General features: G+C 43.8%; 1 protein-coding gene across 1 annotated transcript in view; it reads left to right on the top strand.

The window, feature by feature from the left end:
- The first annotated feature begins 8,459 nt into the window (after positions 1–8,459).
- SMYD3 (SET and MYND domain containing 3) overlaps positions 8,460–24,448 on the top strand; it is a 642,972-nt gene continuing 626,983 nt past the window's right edge. Inside the window, exon 1 of the mRNA XM_045009344.1 lies at positions 8,460–8,495. The gene's annotated coding sequence lies outside the window, so the exon portion shown is untranslated. The remainder of the gene's footprint in view (positions 8,496–24,448) is intronic.

The raw sequence follows: 24,448 nt of genomic DNA, 5'->3' as shown, positions 1-24,448 counted from the left end.
AAATCAGATAGCATAGTAAACTCAAAATGTTCCTTTGGCCAGGACATTCCCATTGACTTCAGTTGCAATTCTATGTTCCAAGGCTTGCAGTAGCAATCATATAAGAGCAGCATAATGAATTCCCCTATTTCTGCCAGTTGCACTGAATATATCTCAAGTTCACACCAGATCCACAGATTATCATACTAAAATATTTAAAATTGTGTGATGCAGAAAAATTGTGGAGTATCTCCTTTGCATTTTACATATTTTCTAATTGCAGTACTTAATTTATATAGTATTTTCATATAAAACGGCAAGATTTTAAAATTACCTTGGATACTAATTAAGTTGTACGCTCCTTGGGGCAGGGTCTGTCTCTTACAGGAACAGCCTCTGGACCTCAGGGTGCTATTGTGTAATACAAATAATAAAAGATTGATGTGGCAGTTTAAATTCCACAGAATAACATGAATGAACGTAAATAAATCTTTTGAAGAATGTCTACTTTGAATTCACTGATATGATGTATATAGTTTCATACAGGTTCAGCCTTATTAGTTAATCACTGCTTTGTTTCATATATTGTTTATTAGGAGCACTGTTTAGGCAGACAGACTTGCTATACCAAATCAGAGCAGCAATCCATCATGTTTTGTATCTTGCCTATGGTTCATGTGGTGAAAATCGCTCTAATGCCCCTAACCTCTTTTATAATAACCTACATCTCAGGGAAAACTTCTTGAATCACTGTGATGATCTGTTCACATCTTCATTTATGAGTCCGGAATACTTACATCCTGGTATATGTAACTACCAGTGTTGTTGGTCATAAAATTACCTAGCCACAATAGTTAAGGGCATACCTGCCTTTCCTGTGAATTCCTACAGGCTATCAAATGTATGTAGAAGTATTTCACTTATTTCTAGCTATTAATTTCAGTGGTACAGGATTAATCTCTTTTTAATGTATGCATCTTGTAATTTTTCATCTTCTGGGGTGTGTGTGTGTGTGTGTGTATGTCTTGAGTTCCTGTATTTTTTTTAATTCTGAAATGTTTACACATAATAGATGATAGTTTAGCTGTGCTTCCTCTAAATCGAAAGGGCTTTGCAAAATGTAATTAACATAATATCACTATGGGCCAGAGTAGTTTTCCTGTGTATGAAAATGGGGACAATAAAAAAAGTTAAGGCCTAGATCCTTAAAGGTGTTTAGACACCTACCATTGATTTTAATCCCTTTGAGGATCTGGGCCTAAATGGCTTCCTCAAGGATGGAGAGCAAGTCCGTGGCAGATCTGGAATTAAGTCTCAATTCTCAGAAGTTATCAGCTGGCATCTTGTGCTTATTCAGCAACCCATATGCCTCAGTGTTGCCTACCCATGATTGCTCAAGGTAGATATGTCATTCTATGCTTTCCACTCAACTGGTGAAAAAACAGTTGTTTGACAATACACTCTGGAATACCATATCCAACTGAAACTAGGGATAGCTTAGGTAAGAATAGAATTTGAACCAGGACAGATGCCTATACTATTGTAGATTTACGAAAGGTAGATCGTGCCAAACCAACCTGATCTCCTTCTTTGAGAAAGTAACAGATTTTTTAGACAAGGGAAATGCGGTGGATCTAATATATCTGGATTTCAGTAAGGCGTTTGATACGGTACCGCATGAGGAATTACTGGTTAAATTGGAAAAGATGGGGATTGAAATGAAAATCCAGAGGTGGATAAGGAGCTGGTTAAAGGGGAGACTGCAGAGGGTAGTATTGAAGGGGGAACTGTCGGGTTGGAGGGGGGTTACCAGTGGAGTTCCTCAAGGTTCGGTTTTGGGTCCGATTTTATTCAATCTATTTATTGCTGACCTGGGAACCAAGAGTAGGAGTGGGCTGATAAAGTTTGCGGACGACACCAAGTTGGGAGGTATTGCCAATTCGGAAAAGGATCGGGATATCCTCCAGGGAGATTTGGATGACCTTGTAAACTGGAGTATTAGTAACAGGATGAAATTCAATAGTGAGAAGTGTAAGGTTATGCATTTAGGGATGACTAACAAGAATTTTAGTTATAAGCTAGGGACGCACCAGTTGCAAGTAACGGAGGAGGAGAAGGACCTAGGAGTCCTGGTTGATCGTAGGATGACTATGAGCAGGCAATGTGATGTGGCCGTTAAAAAAGCAAATGCGGTCTTGGGATGCATTAGGCGAGGTATTTCTAGTAGGGATAAGGAGGTGCTAGTCCTGTTATATAAGGCGTTGGTGAGACCTCATCTGGAGTATTGTGTGCAGTTTTGGTCTCCCATGTTTAAGAAGGATGAATTCAAACTGGAACGGGTACAAAGAAGGGCCACTAGAATGGTCCGAGGAATGGAAGGCCTGTCGTATGAAAGGAGACTTGAGGAGCTCGGTTTGTTTTCCCTAACCAAAAGAAGGATAAGAGGAGATATGATTGCACTCTTTAAATATATCAGAGGGATAAATACCAGGGAAGGAGAGGAATTATTTCAGCTCAGTGCTAATGTGGACACGAGGACAAACGGATATAAATTGTCAGTCAGGAAATTTAGGCTTGAAATTAGACGAAGGTTTCTAACTATCAGGGGAGTGCAATACTGGAACAGCCTACCGAGGGAAACAGTGGGGGCAAAGGACCTCCATAACTTTAAGATTAAGCTAGATAAGTTTATGGAGGAGATGGTATGATAGGATACCGGGCTTAGTCAATAGGTTAATTAAGTGCCGCACTGGTAAATAGTACATGGGTCAATGATATGATATTCTTAACCTTTTTCCAGAGGGTATGGCTGGAGAGTCTTGCCCGCATGCTCGGGGTTCAGCTGACCGCCATATTTGGGGTCGGGAAGGAATTTTCCTCCAGGGTAGATTGGCTGTGGCCCTGGAGGTTTTTCGCCTTCCTCCGAAGCATGGGGCAGGGGTCGCTTGCTAAAGGAGTGGGGGGATCGGCTTATGTGGCCTGCATCTTGCAGGAGGTCAGACTAGATGATCATATTGGTCCCTTCTGATCTTGAATTCTATGATTCTATGATTCTATATCATGGAAGGTATATTCACTAGAAGTGGTCAGCACCTGTATTTTACAAGCCCTCTGAAAGTCAGTTATCAAGCTAGAGTGTTAAGTTCAGTACTGACTAGCAGTCCCCCCCTTCTGCATCACCAGTGCCACTTCCTTCTGCTAGACCCTGTAATGGTCTGACTAGATGTTAGAGCCACAGGTGAATTTGGTGACCTCCCATAAATGTAAAAATGTGGTACAAACAGGTAAATTTTCCACTTCTTGTTGGATCGAGTCTACGCATGTATATAGTTTGGCTTTATTCTTGACAGATTACAACAATATAAATCTCAGCCTACATTGGCTATTCCTAGGGGTGTCCCTAGAATTGCCATTATCCCAGTCACAACCTTCAGCATGGTTGTAAACAGGTCCAAGAGGAGTGTGACCATCCTCCCTTTCTTTATGGCTGAATGAGAGTCCTGAATTTTTTTTTCCATTGTAATTAAAGGTCTAACCATATGAAAAAGGTTGAGAACTACTGTTCTTGTTCCTCTGCCATGAAGACATTCTGCTTGGAGCTTATAGGGGCCAGCAGCCAGCATGCGTTCAGCAGTAATTACTATTCTTCATTATGGAGCAGAGTTCTAGCACCTGATCTCTAGAATGGATCAACTGAGAAACCCAGCATTTTACCACTTTACTTGTGGGTACATTTCTAAATATTTAACATTACTCCCCAAAATAGGAAAATCAGACTTTTAAAAAAGGCTTACATCCACACAATCAGTGTTACTAAAACTCAAACTCTTACTTTCAGGAATATTGTCTGGAAGAAATAAAAAATAATAATGCCCTGTAACATACTTGACTCATGCCTGCAATGATGGGAGATGATTTTCACCTCGTAATTATCTCCAGGAAACGAGTCAGCAATAAAGTAGTTACACCTCTTGGCTGACAGCTAAGAAATTATATTAATATTGACTAAGTTTATTTCTGCCCTCCAAAGAAAGTTATACCACGTGGTTCTGAGACAGGAATGGGACAGAAGAACAAAAGTCAATTATAAAACTAATCATGTAAAAGGTCAGCATGTAATGTCTGTCTAAAGTAATCTGTATGAGAGATTATTATAAATCCTTGCTAGGCTTCAAAGTCCTCTGGCTGCTTTTTTTCAAATATACACATAAGAATCATTCACTTCAACCTAGTGGACCAACATCAACTGCAGAAAGAGACAGGTATGCAATAATTGATGACCGTGCATTTGTTCACAAAACTCCATCTATGCTTGGAAGTTAAGTCCCTGATGCTGCAAACATTTATGCACATATTTTTAACTGAAGTGAATGGAATTGCTCGCATGTTTAAAATAAAGCACAGTAACATGCATAAGCATTTGTAGGAGCAGAGTCTAACCCTATTGCTGGAAGTGGTTGTCAGGAACAGTGTATTGGTACTGAAAGTAGGGTGACTAGATGTCCCGATTTATAAGGACAGTCCCGATATTTGGAGCTTTTTCTTATATAGGCACCTATTACCCCCCACCTCCTGACTTGATTTTTCACACTTGCTGTCTGGTCACCCTAACTGAAAGTGATTTACTCACGGGTAGGAATGGGACAATACTGGGTTCAGCACTGCATCAGAAAGTTCAATCTAAGTCTATTTTGCTTCAAAAAGACAAAGTACCACCACATATCTTGGAATGTTTTACTGCTTTTATAAAATGGGAATTATTGCAGTAAAAATATTTTTTAAATAAGCAATTTTTTCCTAATAATAAAAAAAGTTTTCAAGGATCTCAAGAAACAGGTGTATTTGTGACCTTTAAAGGAAGATTGCAGTAGTTTAGAAAAGTTTTGTGTGTGCTATGGGGAGAAGTAGGAATGCTGAGGCGTATGGACTGATAGAAAAATAGTATTTTTGGTATTTTTCATTGTCTCGGGTGGGGGGGGGGTTTCTGAAGTGAGTGATATTTGATTGGCTCAATTTTATTAACTATAAACATTTTTATACATTGCAAAACAGTGGAAAAGTAACAAGCATTGAATGAGTCTGACAATGCAGGCAGGAGCTGGGAAATGCTATCTGCATGTCTCCAAATGTTTCTCATGTTGGATTGGAATAGCTGGCCTATTGCAATCTCCATCTCGCCTGAGCAGGCTGCTATTATTGCAGAAACAACAAGGAGTCTGGTGGTACCTTAAAGACTAACAGATTTATTTGGGCATAAACTTTCGTGGGTAAAAAACCTCACTTCTTCAGATGCATGGATCTTCAGTCTTTAAGGTGCCACTGGACTCTCTGTTGTTTTTGTGGATACAGACTAACATGGCTACCCCCTAATACTTGGCAGTATTGCAGAATCACTCCAAATTATGTTGTTGTTTTGTGAGGTTGGCAATGGAGGACTAGCATGAAACTACCAAACTAATTTATTTGTGACCTAACCCAAGTCTTCAGAGATAAATGTTGTATGTACTAATCCACAATGCATTTGCCCAAATTCTGCCCTCGGGTTATGCACATGTAAATCCTATTGGCTACAATGGGAGTTGCACATGTCTAGCTGACAGCAGAATTTGGCCCATTATCTTTTTTATGAATTGTGAAGACTGTGCCTGCTGTCGCTCTGGAATGCTTCACTTTTGGCATTCATACGGAACACTGGTTCTCAACCTGCGGCCCACGGACCACTTGTGGCCCAATCAGCACACAACTCCCATGTGACATCCTTAGGGACAAACAGGTAGTATTGGATGCAGCCCACATAACACATTGTGGGCCGCATGTGTGGCCCACAATGGTAATTAGGTTGAGAACCACTGATCTAGAATAATGTACTCTATTGAGGAAGGCACATACATCAGCTAGGTATGACTGATTTAATAATGCACCCTTAACGATCCTAAATTCAGCCCAACGGTAATAAGGAATATTCCTGCTGTGCATTATAATGCCATAGTTTACAAGGGTTTATGTCATAAAGAACAAATTGTCTAATAAACTGCCAAGTAAATAAAGCAATCAACATGCAGCTGTCATTTATGGTCAGGGAAGGCGATGACTCAATCATATCAAAATAGCTACAAAGACTAATCAAACCAAACCTGCTATAAAAAGACATGCTAAAATGAATAAATATAAAAATATGCAGCCATATTGGTCTACATATGTGCTGCTTTTTTAAAAAGTGAATTCAGGCTAAGATTTTCAAAGGATCCTAAGGAAGATAGGTGCTTAACTCCCTTAGGCTCTTTTGAAAATCTACCACCTTAATGCTTGCGTAAGGTGCTGGATGGATTGGATAGCTCTAGACACACAAGTCCCTGAGCCACAGGACAGGTGGAGCCAAAGCCAACTTTAGAGGCTTTCTTCCCAGATTTTGAAGACCTAGAAATGTTCAGGATAGTCTAATTTTGGGGGGGGCATCAGGGTAGGAAGAGTTGCTACTCATTTCTTGAGAATTTAAACCAGTCGTGAGGGCAAAATGTTTCATATTCCTAAATATCAAAGTGTATTCTTGGCCCCCCTAGAGTTGGCTGGGGTTGGCCATTGAGACCTCTGGCCATGAGTGTCTCCATTTCTGAGGAAACCCAGGATCAATTTGTGGCTGTGGGGAATGTGTCACTCAAGTTGCTGCTAGCATAGGCCACCACTAATTTCATAGGCAAAGCTTGAAATGGTAATGCCACTTTTCTTCCCCAGTCTGACCTCTACCCAACAAACAATGGTGTGACCATAGTGGACAGGATATGCTACATTCTGGAAAAGGGAAGAAATTGTTTTTGCAATGCCAAGAATGTTAATGTCTGCTCTGGGTACAGCACAGACAGTAGCAGTGCAAGTTTCCTTGTATTGTTCCCCAGTCTTTTTCTGGAGGAATATCTCTAGGAGTGAGATGGAAGTTTACTCTTCCTTTGCCTTGCTAATGAATTAAGGCTGCCTGTAAGTGTATTAGGTTTTGTCATGTATATTTGTCTATTAGGAATTTGACTGAGACCATCAACTCATTTCACATATGCCACAGAACAGCTGACACAAAAATTAACAGCAACATTTTTTTTAAGTACATCAGAAGCAGGAAGCCTGTGAAACAATCAGTAGGGCCATTGGATAATTGAGGTGCTAAAGAAAGCAATCAAGGAAGACAAGGCCATTGCAGAGAAGCTAAATAAATTCTTTGCATGGGTCTTCACTGTAGAGGTTGTGAGGGAGATTCCCACACCAGAACCATTGTTTTTAGGTGACAGATCTGAGGAACTGTCCCAGATTGAGATGACATTAGAAGAAGTTTTGGGGAAAAAAAAGATAAATTAAACAGTAATAAGTCATCAGGTGCAGATGGTATTCAACCAAGAGTTCTGAAGGAACTCAAATACGAAATTGCAGAACTATTAACTGTGTTCTGTAGCCTATTGCTTAAATTATCCTCTCTACAAGATGTCTGGAGGATAGCTAATGTAATTCTGATTCTTAAAAAAGGCTCCAGATGCAATCCTGGTACTTACAGGTTGGTAAGCCTAACTTCAGTACCAGGCAAACTGATTGAAACTATGATAGAGAGGTAGGGTTGCCAATTTCAGTTGGATGTATTCCTAGAGGTTTTATCACATGACAATAATTAATTAAAGATTAATCTTTAATTCCTGGAGGAGATTGGCAACCCTATAGAGAACAATTATCAGACATAGAGTCAACATGGCTTTTGTAAAGAGAAATCATGCTTCACCAATCTATTAGAATTCTTTGAAAGTGTCAACATGATACAAGTGATTTTCCAGCTGGTCTATCCTGTGTCAGGAATACAGCATTAAGAACATTGCCCTGCTACCACTAGCAGAAGCAAGGGAAAGATTGAAATTAAAGTTTTTTTAAATTAGTAAAAATGGAGTGGTGAAAGTAAACCATAACGTTGAGATGCATATAAATATGTAATTGTTTATAGTTATAAGGGTTTAATAATTAATAAAAAGGGTCTTGAGCAATTTCAGCTAGGGATAACAAGATGGCAGATGCAGGGAATCACAGCCAGAGAAACTAAAATGGTGGTCTTGGAGCAATTTGGCCAATACCAAGTAGGCAGGCTGAGGTGAGAAAAAGGCCCCATCAAAATCTGAAGGGAGTGGTCAGTTGAACACAGCTCAGGTTTCCAATCAGATCCTGCTTTGATTGACAGATGAGTTTAGAATCTGTGATTGGTCTGTTCAGGGGAGGCTTAAAGATGATTGGAGGATGGGTATGTTAATGATAAAGATTGAAGAAAGAACCAATCAGAATAGGTTACAAATCTGTATATCAGGTAGGCGCTGACAGACTGTGGGGAGCAGTTGCTGTTATCATGGTGGTAGCTTGAATGAGCAAACTAAACCAATGTGAGAATCATCAAAAGCTGAATGATAAGAGCTGAAATCCCTGAAGAAAGAAAAATAAAGACAAAGTAGTTAGAGAAGAAGCACTTGTTGACCAGAGGGACAGAAGACTACAGAGAAGTAAGTATGATGACTCCCATCTAAGGGTGTGTGTGTTTAAATAAGAACTTGCTGTCAGTATCCTGCATGTGACTGACCATCACATGTGGAATGTAACTACTTAAAGCTAGTTCCTATTGTATAATATTGCAGTGTTGGGGTACTCTAATGTGTATATGTACTAAATAAATTTACTTTCTTTTTAATGTATGCCTTTTGAAAGAGTTTGATGCTTTAGATGTACTATATTAAGACATATTGTGTCAAATAAAAGTTACTCTTGTCTTTCAAAGATTACTATCTGAGTGTCAGCTCTTTTGAGCGGAGGGCTGTATCCATGTTCTTCCAAGGGCTAATAGAATTAGTTTCTTCTGGGGAGTTTTCCCAAAAGCCAGAGGAAAACCCCCTAGTAAAACTCTAGCAGTTCTTCTAGGGATGACCCCCTTTGCACCTACCAAACAGACAACTTGAGGATTGAGTTACTGATCTAGGCAGACCACTGCGGAGGTGCCTTGAGTCTTGTGGTTTTTTGGGGGGGGGGGGGGGAGAGGGGTGTGACGTTATTGATATAAATGGGGACCATATAGAACATGGGTTGCAACCAAGGTCCTGTAGTGGCACCAAACCTTGGGTAAAGGGGGTCATCTAAGGTGTCTAAGACCAGGTTCTGGGTTGCTGGTTATGATTATGCTGTCTGTATGTCTGCGTATCATTTTGTAGTTGAAGTTATAAGTATTGGCTCTGTAATGTCTGTATTCTGTATTATGCTCTGCCTCTGGGAAGTGTCCCAGACAAAGCTGATGTTAGCCCGGCATAGCTGGCTTGATGGCCCATTAAAGGGCCATCGGCTACACAATTGACCCATGGAGAGAAGGCAGACACGCCTTGTGACTCAGCAAAGTATGCAGGGACTGGCCCATGTGACTCCAGGCTCCATTTTGCTGTAAATTTCCACAGTGAAGACAAAGAGATTCTTACACCTGGAAAAGCCTATATAAGGCTGATGCCTCATCTCCATCTGGTCTTCAATCCTGCTTCTGACCTCTGGAAGGACTTTGCTACAAACTGAAGCTTTACACAAGGGACTGAACGACCCATCCCAGTGGGGGATGCATTCCAGAGACTCAATTTGAACCTGCAGTTTACTCCAGCACTGCTGCAAGCCTGAACTAAGAACTTTGCCATTACTGTATGTAATTGATTCCATTTAACCAATTCTACCTCTCATTTCCACCTTTTTCCCTTTGTAAATAAACCTTTAGATTTTAGATTCTAAAGGATTGGCAACAGCGTGATTTGTGGGTAAGATCTGATGTGTATATTGACCTGGGTCTGGGGCTTGGTCCTTTGGGATCGAGGGAACCTTTTCTTTTATTGGGGTGTTGGTTTTCATAACCATTCATCCCCAGGACGAGTGCACTGGTGGTGATGCTGGGAGACTGGAGTGTCTAAGGAAATTGCTTGTGTGACTTGTGGTTAGCCAGAGGGGTGAGACCAAAGTCCTTTTTGTCTGGCTGGTTTGGTTGGCCTTAGAGGTGGACAAACCCCAGCCTAGGGCTGTGACTGCCCTATTTGAGCAATTGGTCCTGATTTGGCACTCTCAGTTGGGTCCCGCCAGAATCGCTCCGTCACAGTGGCGTAGTCGTGCTTGGATCCACAGAACCAGGTCAATTAAGCTTTGGGTCAGAACCCCACGCTATCCAAATTTTAACTTTGGGATTGAGAGTTTGGTTGGTTAAAGGTCAGTGACCATGAGACAGAAAGCATCAGGAAAAGCAAGGAAACTGCAAGCCTTGAGAGACAGCCTGCGGTTTGATTATGAGCAAGAACTGGCAAAAATTCGAATGGAAGAGAAGCAAGTCTTGGCCCAGCTGGAGAGAGAGGCTGCTGAGAGAAAGAGAGAGGCAGCTGAGAGAGCGAAAGAGGCTGCTAAGAGAGAAGAAAAAGCTCGTAAGGGACGTCTGGAGCTGCTGGCTGCTGAGGAGGAGACTCACAAAATACAACAAGAGACAGCTAGACTCCAACTCCAAGTCAAAAAAGCAATGGAAGAACGGCAGAGACTGTATCCTCTGGAAAATCCAGTTTATAACTGTGTTGATATGTGGTATTACTCTGGGCAGTTCTCTGTGTTTAACCCGTTTTGCTATGGCTATGGAGAGGGGGATTCTAACCTGGTGGGAAATAGCTGTTTGTCTGTGCAAATAAGCTGTGTGTCTGGGAATGAAGTTTCTGAATGTCTGTCTGATGTCTCAGAAGGAAATCTGGAGTTAGATCAAGAGCAGAAAGATCTCATTGGTGAGGAAAAGGTTTCTCAGGAGCAGATTAAAGTAGATGGTCAGGTTAAAGCCCTAACTGAGGAAGGAAAGGGTAAATTTGTAATGGGTAATGGATTGTTGGCTAGTGCAGCTTGTAGAAGTAAACCTGAAATGGGTAACTGTGATTTGCTAAAAGTAGCTCAGTGTAGTGAAAAGAGCAGCAGCTTATCTGTTGGGAGAGGCAATGTGCCTGGTAGGGAAAGTTTGGAGGAGCCTAGGCAGCCTTGTGAGCTGATGGCTTTGTCTAATCAGCAGTTTGGGAAGGGAGGGATAGTGGAAGATGAGTGTCCATATCCCTTACCTGTTTCCTGTGTGGAGAAATGTGACAGTGAAGGGAATGTGCCTGTGTCGGTCGGGGATATTGACTTGCCTATGAAGGAAGCTATCTCGGTCTCCAAGCAGTTGTCTGTGAACAGCCCTGTGTGCTGGGACAAGGGAAATGAGATCCCAAGCTGTGTGTCTGGTGAAGGAGAATGTGTCTCCGGCTCTTCTGTGTCTGTGGAGCAGACAGAAGGGGCCTTTCAGCCTGTGATGGTTGAGGGTGATTCAGTTGTCTCGAAGTTGGTTGTAAATACAGCTAAAGCCCAGGAAGGGAATAGTCCTGAGTTTGTGTCTGCTGGGGAGAATGGCACTGTGACTAGGTTGCATCCAGTTAGTGTCTTAGCAAAATCCCAGAGACCAGACAGTTCTGGTGCTTGTAGTTTGCCAGTTGCTAATGTGTGGTTGGAAAAGGGTGCAGCAACTCTGTCTGATCAGGGTGATACCCTAGCCGGGGCACAAGGAGAGCATGAAGGTGATTTAAGTGTGTTACCTACTAACAGTTTGACAACTTGTAGCAAGAAGGAAAAGATTCCTGAACTTGTTCATGGCCAAGGGAAGGAGACTGCTTCGGACCTGTTATCTAGAAAGTCTGTAGGTGTGCCTAAAAGGGGATTGTGTAGAAATCCGCCTGTGGGGCCTGAAGTGAGTCTAAGTGTAAGTGAGACCAGAAAGCGGCTGTGGTTGCTCAGGGAAGTGTTCCTGTAGAGCAAGCCCTAGGTGAAGAGGGGAAGGGCAGAATTTCTGTGAGGGGTGAATTGCTGCTTAGAGAAGCTCCTAGGGAAAGGAATCCTCATGGTAGCCTGTGCAAGCAGTTTACTGCAGCTGAAGAGTTAAAAGCTAGTGTCTGTGTTAATGCAAATTACTTGGCTGGCAGGGAGAAGAAAGAATTGCTAATAGCTGTTAGCACAGAGGGCCCACCCCATCAGCCAGTGAATTTGGTTAAGCAAGAAAAATCAGGGTTTAATCCAGAAGGAAAGAGAAGACTCAATTTTGCAAAGGGAAGCCACAGGTTAACCCTAAAATGCCCAATCTCCAATGGTATTGAGCCAAGGGTGTGGCATGACAAATATGATTGTAAATGGACACTTGCAATGAATTTGTTGTTATTACTAATGCTAAATTTTGTAACTAATGTGTTGCTATTGCCAAGAACTGTAACAATGTACAATGTGCCTAATCTTTTGGAAAATCCCTTAAACATGTTGAAAGGAATACATGAAAACACACTTTATGTTAAAGGGCCTTGCTATACTGATGTTTCACAGTTAATGCATGTAAACAGTGTTGGAACTTTTCACAGGGGAAAATACATTCCAGACCTGATGTGCTGCATGAAAGGGGAAACTGAGGCACACTACCATATTGCTTTCATGGCTAAATGCCAAGAGTCCTGTACTATGAACAACATCAATATCTCCATTGGTTTAATGTTAATTGGGTTCAAAACATTGGCCAAAGCTGGTATGGATAAAGCAGCTGTTTTCTTTAGCTCTTGGCAAGATCACATGAAACATACAGGAACCATGCTGCAAAAGCTAACCAAGTTATACCTTAAGTTTGTAAAGAGATCCATTCATGTTATTGAACATGACTTTGATAAACCATTTCGGTTATACACTGGTACGGCCTCTAGCCCAACACTAGCTGTAGTGAGACAGACCCAAGGAAAGGGGGCTCTTGGGATGCAGTCAGCGATGTTTTGTCATCCCTTCCTGCATCAATTTTGCGTTGGGGGTGTGACGTTATTGATATAAATGGGGACCATATAGAACATGGGTTGCAACCAAGGTCCTGTAGTGGCACCAAACCTTGGGTAAAGGGGGTCATCTAAGGTGTCTAAGACCAGGTTCTGGGTTGCTGGTTATGATTATGCTGTCTGTATGTCTGCGTATCATTTTGTAGTTGAAGTTATAAGTATTGGCTCTGTAATGTCTGTATTCTGTATTATGCTCTGCCTCTGGGAAGTGTCCCAGACAAAGCTGATGTTAGCCCGGCATAGCTGGCTTGATGGCCCATTAAAGGGCCATCGGCTACACAATTGACCCATGGAGAGAAGGCAGACACGCCTTGTGACTCAGCAAAGTATGCAGGGACTGGCCCATGTGACTCCAGGCTCCATTTTGCTGTAAATTTCCACAGTGAAGACAAAGAGATTCTTACACCTGGAAAAGCCTATATAAGGCTGATGCCTCATCTCCATCTGGTCTTCAATCCTGCTTCTGACCTCTGGAAGGACTTTGCTACAAACTGAAGCTTTACACAAGGGACTGAACGACCCATCCCAGTGGGGGATGCATTCCAGAGACTCAATTTGAACCTGCAGTTTACTCCAGCACTGCTGCAAGCCTGAACTAAGAACTTTGCCATTACTGTATGTAATTGATTCCATTTAACCAATTCTACCTCTCATTTCCACCTTTTTCCCTTTGTAAATAAACCTTTAGATTTTAGATTCTAAAGGATTGACAACAGCGTGATTTGTGGGTAAGATCTGATGTGTATATTGACCTGGGTCTGGGGCTTGGTCCTTTGGGATCGAGGGAACCTTTTCTTTTATTGGGGTGTTGGTTTTCATAACCATTCATCCCCAGGACGAGTGCACTGGTGGTGATGCTGGGAGACTGGAGTGTCTAAGGAAATTGCTTGTGTGACTTGTGGTTAGCCAGAGGGGTGAGACCAAAGTCCTTTTTGTCTGGCTGGTTTGGTTGGCCTTAGAGGTGGACAAACCCCAGCCTAGGGCTGTGACTGCCCTATTTGAGCAATTGGTCCTGATTTGGCACTCTCAGTTGGGTCCCGCCAGAATCGCTCCGTCACAGTGGCGTAGTCGTGCTTGGATCCACAGAACCAGGTCAATTAAGCTTTGGGTCAGAACCCCACGCTATCCAAATTTTAACTTTGGGATTGAGAGTTTGGTTGGTTAAAGGTCAGTGACCATGAGACAGAAAGCATCAGGAAAAGCAAGGAAACTGCAAGCCTTGAGAGACAGCCTGCGGTTTGATTATGAGCAAGAACTGGCAAAAATTCGAATGGAAGAGAAGCAAGTCTTGGCCCAGCTGGAGAGAGAGGCGGCTGAGAGAAAGAGAGAGGCAGCTGAGAGAGCGAAAGAGGCTGCTAAGAGAGAAGAAAAAGCTCGTAAGGGACGTCTGGAGCTGCTGGCTGCTGAGGAGGAGACTCACAAAATACAACAAGAGACAGCTAGACTCCAACTCCAAGTCAAAAAAGCAATGGAAGAACGGCAGAGACTGTATCCTCTGGAAAATCCAGTTTATAACTGTGTTGATATGTGGTATTACTCTGGGCAGTTCTCTGTGTTTAACCCGTTTTGCTATGGCTATGGAGAGGGGGATTCTAACCTGGTGGGAAATAGCTGTTTGTCTGTGCAAATAAGCTGTGTGTCTGGGAATGAAGTTTCTGAATGTCTGTCTGATGTCTCAGAAGGAAATCTGGAGTTAGATCAAGAGCAGAAAGATCTCATTGGTGAGGAAAAGGTTTCTCAGGAGCAGATTAAAGTAGATGGTCAGGTTTAAAGCCCTAACTGAGGAAGGAAAGGGTAAATTTGTAATGGGTAATGGATTGTTGGCTAGTGCAGCTTGTAGAAGTAAACCTGAAATGGGTAACTGTGATTTGCTAAAGTAGCTCAGTGTAGTGAAAAGAGCAGCAGCTTATCTGTTGGGAGAGGCAATGTGCCTGGTAGGGAAAGTTTGGAGGAGCCTAGGCAGCCTTGTGAGCTGATGGCTTTGTCTAATCAGCAGTTTGGGAAGGGAGGGATAGTGGAAGATGAGTGTCCATATCCCTTACCTGTTTCCTGTGTGGAGAAATGTGACAGTGAAGGGAATGTGCCTGTGTCGGTCGGGGATATTGACTTGCCTATGAAGGAAGCTATCTCGGTCTCCAAGCAGTTGTCTGTGAACAGCCCTGTGTGCTGGGACAAGGGAAATGAGATCCCAAGCTGTGTGTCTGGTGAAGGAGAATGTGTCTCCGGCTCTTCTGTGTCTGTGGAGCAGACAGAAGGGGCCTTTCAGCCTGTGATGGTTGAGGGTGATTCAGTTGTCTCGAAGTTGGTTGTAAATACAGCTAAAGCCCAGGAAGGGAATAGTCCTGAGTTTGTGTCTGCTGGGGAGAATGGCACTGTGACTAGGTTGCATCCAGTTAGTGTCTTAGCAAAATCCCAGAGACCAGACAGTTCTGGTGCTTGTAGTTTGCCAGTTGCTAATGTGTGGTTGGAAAAGGGTGCAGCAACTCTGTCTGATCAGGGTGATACCCTAGCCAGGGCACAAGGAAAGCATGAAGGTGATTTAAGTGTGTTACCTACTAACAGTTTGACAACTTGTAGCAAGAAGGAAAAGATTCCTGAACTTGTTCATGGCCAAGGGAAGGAGACTGCTTCGGACCTGTTATCTAGAAAGTCTGTAGGTGTGCCTAAAAGGGGATTGTGTAGAAATCCGCCTGTGGGGCCTGAAGTGAGTCTAAGTGTAAGTGAGACCCAGAAAGCGGCTGTGGTTGCTCAGGGAAGTGTTCCTGTAGAGCAAGCCCTAGGTGAAGAGGGGAAGGGCAGAATTTCTGTGAGGGGTGAATTGCTGCTTAGAGAAGCTCCTAGGGAAAGGAATCCTCATGGTAGCCTGTGCAAGCAGTTTACTGCAGCTGAAGAGTTAAAAGCTAGTGTCTGTGTTAATGCAAATTACTTGGCTGGCAGGGAGAAGAAAGAATTGCTAATAGCTGTTAGCACAGAGGGCCCACCCCATCAGCCAGTGAATTTGGTTAAGCAAGAAAAATCAGGGTTTAATCCAGAAGGAAAGAGAAGACTCAATTTTGCAAAGGGAAGCCACAGGTTAACCTAAAATGCCCAATCTCCAATGGTATTGAGCCAAGGGTGTGGCATGACAAATATGATTGTAAATGGACACTTGCAATGAATTTGTTGTTATTACTAATGCTAAATTTTGTAACTAATGTGTTGCTATTGCCAAGAACTGTAACAATGTACAATGTGCCTAATCTTTTGGAAAATCCCTTAAACATGTTGAAAGGAATACATGAAAACACACTTTATGTTAAAGGGCCTTGCTATACTGATGTTTCACAGTTAATGCATGTAAACAGTGTTGGAACTTTTCACAGGGGAAAATACATTCCAGACCTGATGTGCTGCATGAAAGGGGAAACTGAGGCACACTACCATATTGCTTTCATGGCTAAATGCCAAGAGTCCTGTACTATGAACAACATCAATATCTCCATTGGTTTAATGTTAATTGGGTTCAAAACATTGGCCAAAGCTGGTATGGATAAAGCAGCTGTTTTCTTTAGCTCTTGGCAAGATCACATGAAACATACAGGAACCATGCTGCAAAAGCTAACCAAGTTATACCTTAAGTTTGTAAAGAGATCCATTCATGTTATTGAACATGACTTTGATAAACCATTTCGGTTATACACTGGTACGGCCTCTAGCCCAACACTAGCTGTAGTGAGACAGACCCAAGGAAAGGGGGCTCTTGGGATGCAGTCAGCGATGTTTTGTCATCCCTTCCTGCATCAATTTTGCGTTGGGGGTGTGACGTTATTGATATAAATGGGGACCATATAGAACATGGGTTGCAACCAAGGTCCTGTAGTGGCACCAAACCTTGGGTAAAGGGGGTCATCTAAGGTGTCTAAGACCAGGTTCTGGGTTGCTGGTTATGATTATGCTGTCTGTATGTCTGCGTATCATTTTGTAGTTGAAGTTATAAGTATTGGCTCTGTAATGTCTGTATTCTGTATTATGCTCTGCCTCTGGGAAGTGTCCCAGACAAAGCTGATGTTAGCCCGGCATAGCTGGCTTGATGGCCCATTAAAGGGCCATCGGCTACACAATTGACCCATGGAGAGAAGGCAGACACGCCTTGTGACTCAGCAAAGTATGCAGGGACTGGCCCATGTGACTCCAGGCTCCATTTTGCTGTAAATTTCCACAGTGAAGACAAAGAGATTCTTACACCTGGAAAAGCCTATATAAGGCTGATGCCTCATCTCCATCTGGTCTTCAATCCTGCTTCTGACCTCTGGAAGGACTTTGCTACAAACTGAAGCTTTACACAAGGGACTGAACGACCCATCCCGGTGGGGGATGTATTCCAGAGACTCAATTTGAACCTGCAGTTTACTCCAGCACTGCTGCAAGCCTGAACTAAGAACTTTGCCATTACTGTATGTAATTGATTCCATTTAACCAATTCTACCTCTCATTTCCACCTTTTTCCCTTTGTAAATAAACCTTTAGATTTTAGATTCTAAAGGATTGGCAACAGCGTGATTTGTGGGTAAGATCTGATGTGTATATTGACCTGGGTCTGGGGCTTGGTCCTTTGGGATCGAGGGAACCTTTTCTTTTATTGGGGTGTTGGTTTTCATAACCATTCATCCCCAGGACGAGTGCACTGGTGGTGATGCTGGGAGACTGGAGTGTCTAAGGAAATTGCTTGTGTGACTTGTGGTTAGCCAGAGGGGTGAGACCAAAGTCCTTTTTGTCTGGCTGGTTTGGTTGGCCTTAGAGGTGGACAAACCCCAGCCTAGGGCTGTGACTGCCCTATTTGAGCAATTGGTCCTGATTTGGCACTCTCAGTTGGGTCCCGCCAGAATCGCTCCGTCACAGGGGGCGTAAAGGTGATACAGTTCATATAGTTTACTTGGACTTTCAGAAAGCCTTTGACAAGATCCTTCATTAAAGGCTCTTATGCAAAGTAAGTTGTCATGGGATAAGATTGAAGGTCCTCTCATGGATCAGTAAACTAGTTAAATAATAGGAAACAAACAATAGGAATAAGTTTTCAGAATGGAAAAAGATGTAAATAGCAGGGTTCCTGTAGTACCTGTGCTATTCAAAATATTAATAAATGACCTGGAAAAGGGAGTGAATGAGGTGGCAAAGTTTACAGGCAATACAAAATTACTCAACATAGTTAAGTCCAAAACTGACAGTGAAGAGTTACAAAGGGATCCCACAAAACTGGGTGACAAAATAGCAGAGGAAGTTCAGTGTTGTTAAGTGCAAAGTAATACATATTGGGAAAAAATAATCCTAACTATACATACAAACCGATGGGTCCTAAATTAGCTGTTACCACTCAAGAATGAGATTTTTGGAGTCATTGTGGATAGTTCTCTGAAAATATCTGCTCAGTGTGCAGCAGCAATCAAAAAAGCTAACAGTGTTAGGAAAGGGACAGGTAAGAAAGAAAATATGATACTAAATTCATGGTACTCGCACACCTTGAATACTGCATACCGTTCTGGTTGCCCCATATAAAAAAACGATATCACTTGCAAATGGTACAGAGGAGGAAAACAAAAATGGTTAGGGGTATGGAACAGCTTCCATACAAGGAGAAATGAGAGACTGGGATTGTTCCTTAGTCATTTCTTCTCTAAAAGGGGGAATGTGATCAAGGTCAATAAAATCATGAATGGTGTAGCGAAAGGGAACAGGAAATTATGTATCCCTTCAAATAACATAAGAAACAGGGCCACCCTATGAACTTAATAGGCATCAAGTTTAAAACAAACAAAAGGAAGTACCTCACACAATGCACAGTCAACCTATGGAACTCATTGCCTGGGGATGTTGTGAAGGCCAAAAATATAACTGCTTTCAAAAAAGAATTTAGATAAGTTTAAAGAGGATAGGTGCATCTATGACTATTAGCCACAATAGTTAGAGACACAATCCCATGCTCCGGGTGTCCCTAAACCTCTGATTGTCAGAAGCTAAGATTGGATGACCAGGACAGATCACTCAAAATTGCCCTGTTCTATTCATTCCTGCCAAAGCATCTGGCACTGGTCACTATCAGAGGACTGGATACTTAGCTAGATGGACTGTTGGTCTGACCCAATAGGGCCTGTCTTATATTTCTATGATGGTAATTACTTTGTTCAAAGTTACCGTGGGCTGGATGTGGATTAATGGATGATTCTTGAGTTCACTCTCATTCAGTCCTACATAATATCTTGTCTGTATTATGTAAATATATATTAGCGATAGTTACTAATACTATTTCAAAGTCACATTCTTAGTCTTTAAATGACTGAAGCACTATTAAAAAATAATACTGTAGAGCATAATCCTGCAGCTGCCAGGAGAGAATAGCTAGGTGACCTCACAGGTAATTTTGTTTCCATCTCATTATTTTTATCCTGAGAGAAAGTGCTAAAGAATGTCCTATCATCCTGACCAATTTAATGATTTATGTACTACAGCCATAATTAACTTTTTTTTTCTTGTGATCAAATACCAAATAGGTGCATTTAGTAATCAAATGCTAATACAATGTAATGAGCTACAAAAACAATCTAAATACTGTCATACTCAGAATATTACCTAATTTAAGCATTAATTCCTTAAAGCTGGGCATTCTTCTTGAGAGTTCTGGGAAGTATGAAGCAATAAAGCTTTATTCCCATGATTTGTTTTCATGGAAAAACTGTATCTGGTACTCTGCAGTTATATTATTTATTCCAGGTGCATTTTCTGCAATTTCTGTTCACTTTTTTTCTATATTATAGTTCTTGACAAAGGCACTGGAAAGCCCCATTCCTCCCTTAAATTTATTCACTCAAGAGGTAAATGTTCCATTTTATTATTGATTGATTTTTGGTCTGTTAGCAACCTACACTGTGCAAACACAAATGGTGTGCTCCTGGTACACTCTGAAAAGCCAAGAGTCAGGCTAGGGGGAAGGAGTACAGCATATGAGCAAAATGATCACATGGTGGTTGGCCATGTCCTGATAATTAATATTTTAAATAAATCTATATTAAGACTATCCACAAATACATTATATCTCCACAATGAGTCATTATTTTGGTAGTAGCTTGCCCAAAGGATTATCACAAACATTCATCAACACCATCATTATGCTTAAACTTGCAGAACTAGATTGCATTAGAGGTTATGATACCCCAGAATTGCTGTAACAAGCTAATTTACATATGTCAAAAATTTCACATTTTCCATTTTAGAATTTTGTGGTTTGATATGCATTGGATTTATCTTATAACAGCATTTTGGACACACATGATATCTCTTGGACTAGCATACTGCAGTTGAAAGTTAAGTAATTGAAGATAAAAATACTAAACTGTTACTGCAAACAAAAAGACGTTAGAAATGAAAAAGCAATTGACCAGAAGTGTTGTCTGTGGTTTTTAGGATTGTTTCAACAGGGGCACGCTACTCTCATTTACTATAGAACAGCATGTGGACTCCCCCTACTGGTACACTGAGGGAAAACACTGAGGAAAGGGGGGACGGAAGAGATGAGTGAGCTCAACCAACTCCCATTTCACTTACTGTAAACAGACAATACTCAGAACCGCACAGGAGCACTTTGCATCTCACAGGCTTTGGCCCGTTCTCAATGGGTCATTACTTTGTCCTTCTGGCTCCCTGCTTCTCCCATCCCATTTACTTGACAGCTTCAGTTGAATGTTCTAATTGGCTACCATTGTTCTGCAAAACCCCAAACTAATGGGTGGTTTTCACTGCCATCATTATACAGGAGTTACCTTCCCCATGGAAATTGTCCACCATCCACACAATCTCGTCCTCTATCTTAATCTACATGTATGTTCACCAGATCACTATGATATCCCCCCAAGGTCCAGGAACCAAACTTGTAAATAAAATGCCCTGCTTTGGGAGATTTCAGGTGAGTGCAACACACACAATCCTCATGGTAATCATCTTTCTAGATGAACCTGACTGCACAATAGTCAGACCCAGTCATTCCATGTTTGTTAAAATATTACACAAGTAATTAGGCAGAGAGTATCTTACAATGGATTTGTGCAGCTTCTAGAATAATGGAGCCCCGAAGTCAGGTTTAGACTTCTGTTTCCTCATAGTGTAATGTGTTTAATGGAGTGGGAAAAAAATACACAGTTCACAATGTCACAGAGCAGTCATTTTGTTCTACTAGTTAATAACCAATAAGAGGCCACTGAAATGGCCATCAAGAGATAGGGATGTTGGTTGTAATTGACTAGGGCTAGTCAATTACAGCCATGCCAGCTCCAAACCAATTCAACCCATATAGTGCAAGATTACCTGAAAGAGGTGAAAGACATTCACATGTCAGCAGCACATTGGTGGTACTGCTTTTCAAGGCAAGAAAAGAGGGTTTTATCTGAGAACAATGACGGGACAGCATCAGCTCTGCAGGAAATACAAGGTAAAGGTAGATGCTTGGGCCAGATCTGTGTCCCCATTCAAGACAGGTATCAGATGTAGCTGCCCCTCATGTATTTTTCCTGCTGATCAACTGCCTGTGTTAATCAAACATGAGGAGAGCAGGTTCCCCCCAATACTGTGGCCAGCCCTACAAATGAGCCCCACATTTTGTCTCCTGCCATGGACTAGTTGCAGGCTCTGGAGATATGTGATGTACGGAGGGCATGTCAATGTAAGTCCCATTTCCTCAGTCAGTGAAACCCAGCACTGGTTCCTCCCTGGTGAGGCCTTCCACTTGCTGAGATGAACCTGAGCAGTGCTGCCCCTAGGTCAGGCTCAGAGGTGCTGCTGGGAAATCCCTGCCACCATCACTGCCCAGCTGGTTCTATAGCCTCATTTCCACTGTGGGTTAGGGTAACCACCTTTTGAAATGCAAAAAACCAGCAACATCCTTCATATGGCAAGCCTGCCACAACCCCCACAAGGGAACTCTGCAACTGGCCCTCCAACAGCCACTTATAGTGTCTAGAGAGACAGGGCTGGTCTTAGGGAAAATGGTACCCTGGGTGAATTTGTATTTTGGTGCCCTTGGCCCCCATGGGTTCCCCCCCCCCAGAGGCCCCCTGCCTCCCACCAGTGCTTCATTGGTATTGAAAGGTGCCAGGGCTCAGCCACAGCAAGCTCTGGCACAAATTAAGCACTGGGTGGGTGGATGGAGAGTGGTGGCTGCTGGCTGGGCACCTAGCTCTAAAGGCAGTGCTGCTGCCAGCAGCAGCAGAAAGGGTGGCATGATATATGGTATATTGCCACCATTTGTGCTGCACGGTGTCTTCTTCACTCCTAACCCCTGCACCCCCTCCTCTGTCCCTAACCTTTACACTTCCCTCCTGTGCCCATATGGGGAAATTGACCTGGATGCATGAAGTGGCTGGCACTGCTGCTTGCTCCCTGGTCGAACACTGCTCCTTCGTGCCCCCCTAGGGGACTATAGGGGGGAAATGCAGGGCTCCCTTCATCCACATCACTTTCCCCAACTGGGCTGCATAAGGGAAGGGCAGAGAGCAGCAGCTCCTGATGCTCGCCTCACAGCACAGGTGAGGAAAGTACCTGGGTGCACAAACTGCTTGGTATTGTTCTTCACTCCCCCCCTGGGGGGAGGGGCACAGAGGAATGTTGGGGTGTGTGTGAGCCGTATCTGTCCATCACCACTCTCCCCTCCCCCCCCCATGTTCCTTCAGGGGAAAGAATCAGGGAAAAATCTGGCCCCTCCTCTCCCCCCCCCCCACATTGCCTCTGCGAGTATGTGGCATTCCTCTGGCAGCCGGCAGCATGCAGCTCTACACTCCTGCATGGCATCCCCCTGACCATGGCACCCTGGTTGGTCACTTGAGTGGCCCATCCCTAAGGCCAGCCCTGTAGTCAGATAACACATAAGACTGATAACATCACATGTCCCCTCACTCTCACCTGACTCAACCCCACAAGCATGGGCCACTTGCATGTTGGTGGGCAGGCAGCTGTTGTATTTTCAACAGTTTTGATCTATTATCACTTCAACTGCAGAAGTGGGAATAGCTGGAGACACAGACCCTTTTAACATTAGATATCCCAGTGTATTGTGATAATAATGCAAATCTTTAGCCCTAGGTTCAACAACAACCACCACCACCACCACCACCCAGCAGATTATTTTTCTGGCAACTGGCAAATCCATAAAAAAATGGTCATCCTGGTCAAATACCAGCCAGGTGGTAACCTTACCAATAGGTGTAGGTACCACAGCACAGGGATGCCAAACTCCCTGCACCCACGCCCTCGGGGGCTTTCTGTCAGGGCAGGGACACCAGCCCCGTGCTAGCTGCTTGGGGCACAGGGAGACCAGGCCCTCACCTTGGGGACATGGGCGCCAACTTATATGGGCTCCTGGGGCTTTAGCCCCAGGAATATTCACAGACAGGGGCTCTGCTCCAGCAATATTTGGAGCTAGGTTTCTCCCCTGCTCTGTGCTGCCGGCAGCCCAGAGCCCTTTAAATCTCAGCCGCAGCTGGGAGTCAGAGGGCTCTGGGCTGCCTGCAATCGCGGGGAGCCCAGAGCCTTTTAAATCCCAGCCGCAGCCGGGAATCAGAGGGCTCTGGGCTCCCTGCCGCAGCGGGCAGCCCAGAGCCCTCTGATTCCCGGCCGCGGCTGGGATTTAAAAGGCTCTGGGCTCCCCCCCGGTTGCAGGCAGCCCAGAGCCCTTTAAATCCCAGCCGCGGCTGAGATTTAAAGGGGTCTGGGCTCCCCGCCGCAGCGGGCAGCGCAGAGCCCTCTGATTCCCGGCCGCGGCTGGGATTTAAAAGGCTCTGGGCTCCCCCCCGGTTGCAGGCAGCCCAGAGCCCTTTAAATCCCAGCCGCGGCTGAGATTTAAAAGGCTCTGGGCTCCCCGCGGTTGCAGGCAGCCCAGAGCCCTTTGAATCCCAGCCCCTGTCCGCTGATTGCCCCCTCCCAAGACCCCTACCCCAACTGCCCCCCAGGACCTCCACCCCCTATCTAAGCACCACTGGTCCTTGTTCCCCGATTACCCCCTCCCGAGACCCCTGCCCCTAACTGCCCCTTGGGACCTCAGCCCCTATCTAAGCCTCCCTTCTCCTTGTCCCCAACTGCCCCCTCCTGAGACCCCACCCAACTTCCCCCCAGGACCGCACCCCCTACCTGTCCCCTGATAAACCTCCCAGACTCCCATGCCTATCCAATTGCTGCCTGTCCCCTGACTGCCCCTTCGAACCTCTGCCCCATCCAATCCCCCCTGCTCCTTGTCCCTTGACTGCCCCCCGGAACTCCCTACCTGTTCTCCAACCCCCAAACCGCTTACTGTGCCACTCAGACCAGCGTATCTGGCTCCGTGCAGCTCCAGACAGTTGCTGCCATGCTCCCCCATGGAGCCCACAGCCCTCTCCCACCCCCAGCACCTGCCTTCCAGATTTGAACACCTCAAAATTCAGGAGTGCTCAAGCTCGGTTTGGGCAGCTTTTACTTCATTTCTCCCAAATCAGTTTCCCCTGCAAGGTGCCAACTGAAGGTGTTGGAGAACAGAGAGATCGGGTGGCCTCCTAATGCCTGGAAAAGAGACAAAGGCCGGAGGAGGGAGT

This window comes from Mauremys mutica, chromosome 3 (genome assembly GCF_020497125.1).
Source record: "Mauremys mutica isolate MM-2020 ecotype Southern chromosome 3, ASM2049712v1, whole genome shotgun sequence".
NCBI lineage: Eukaryota > Metazoa > Chordata > Testudines > Geoemydidae > Mauremys > Mauremys mutica.
The sequence above is the reverse complement of the archived record's forward strand: the minus strand, read 5'-3'. Positions and strand labels throughout refer to the sequence as shown.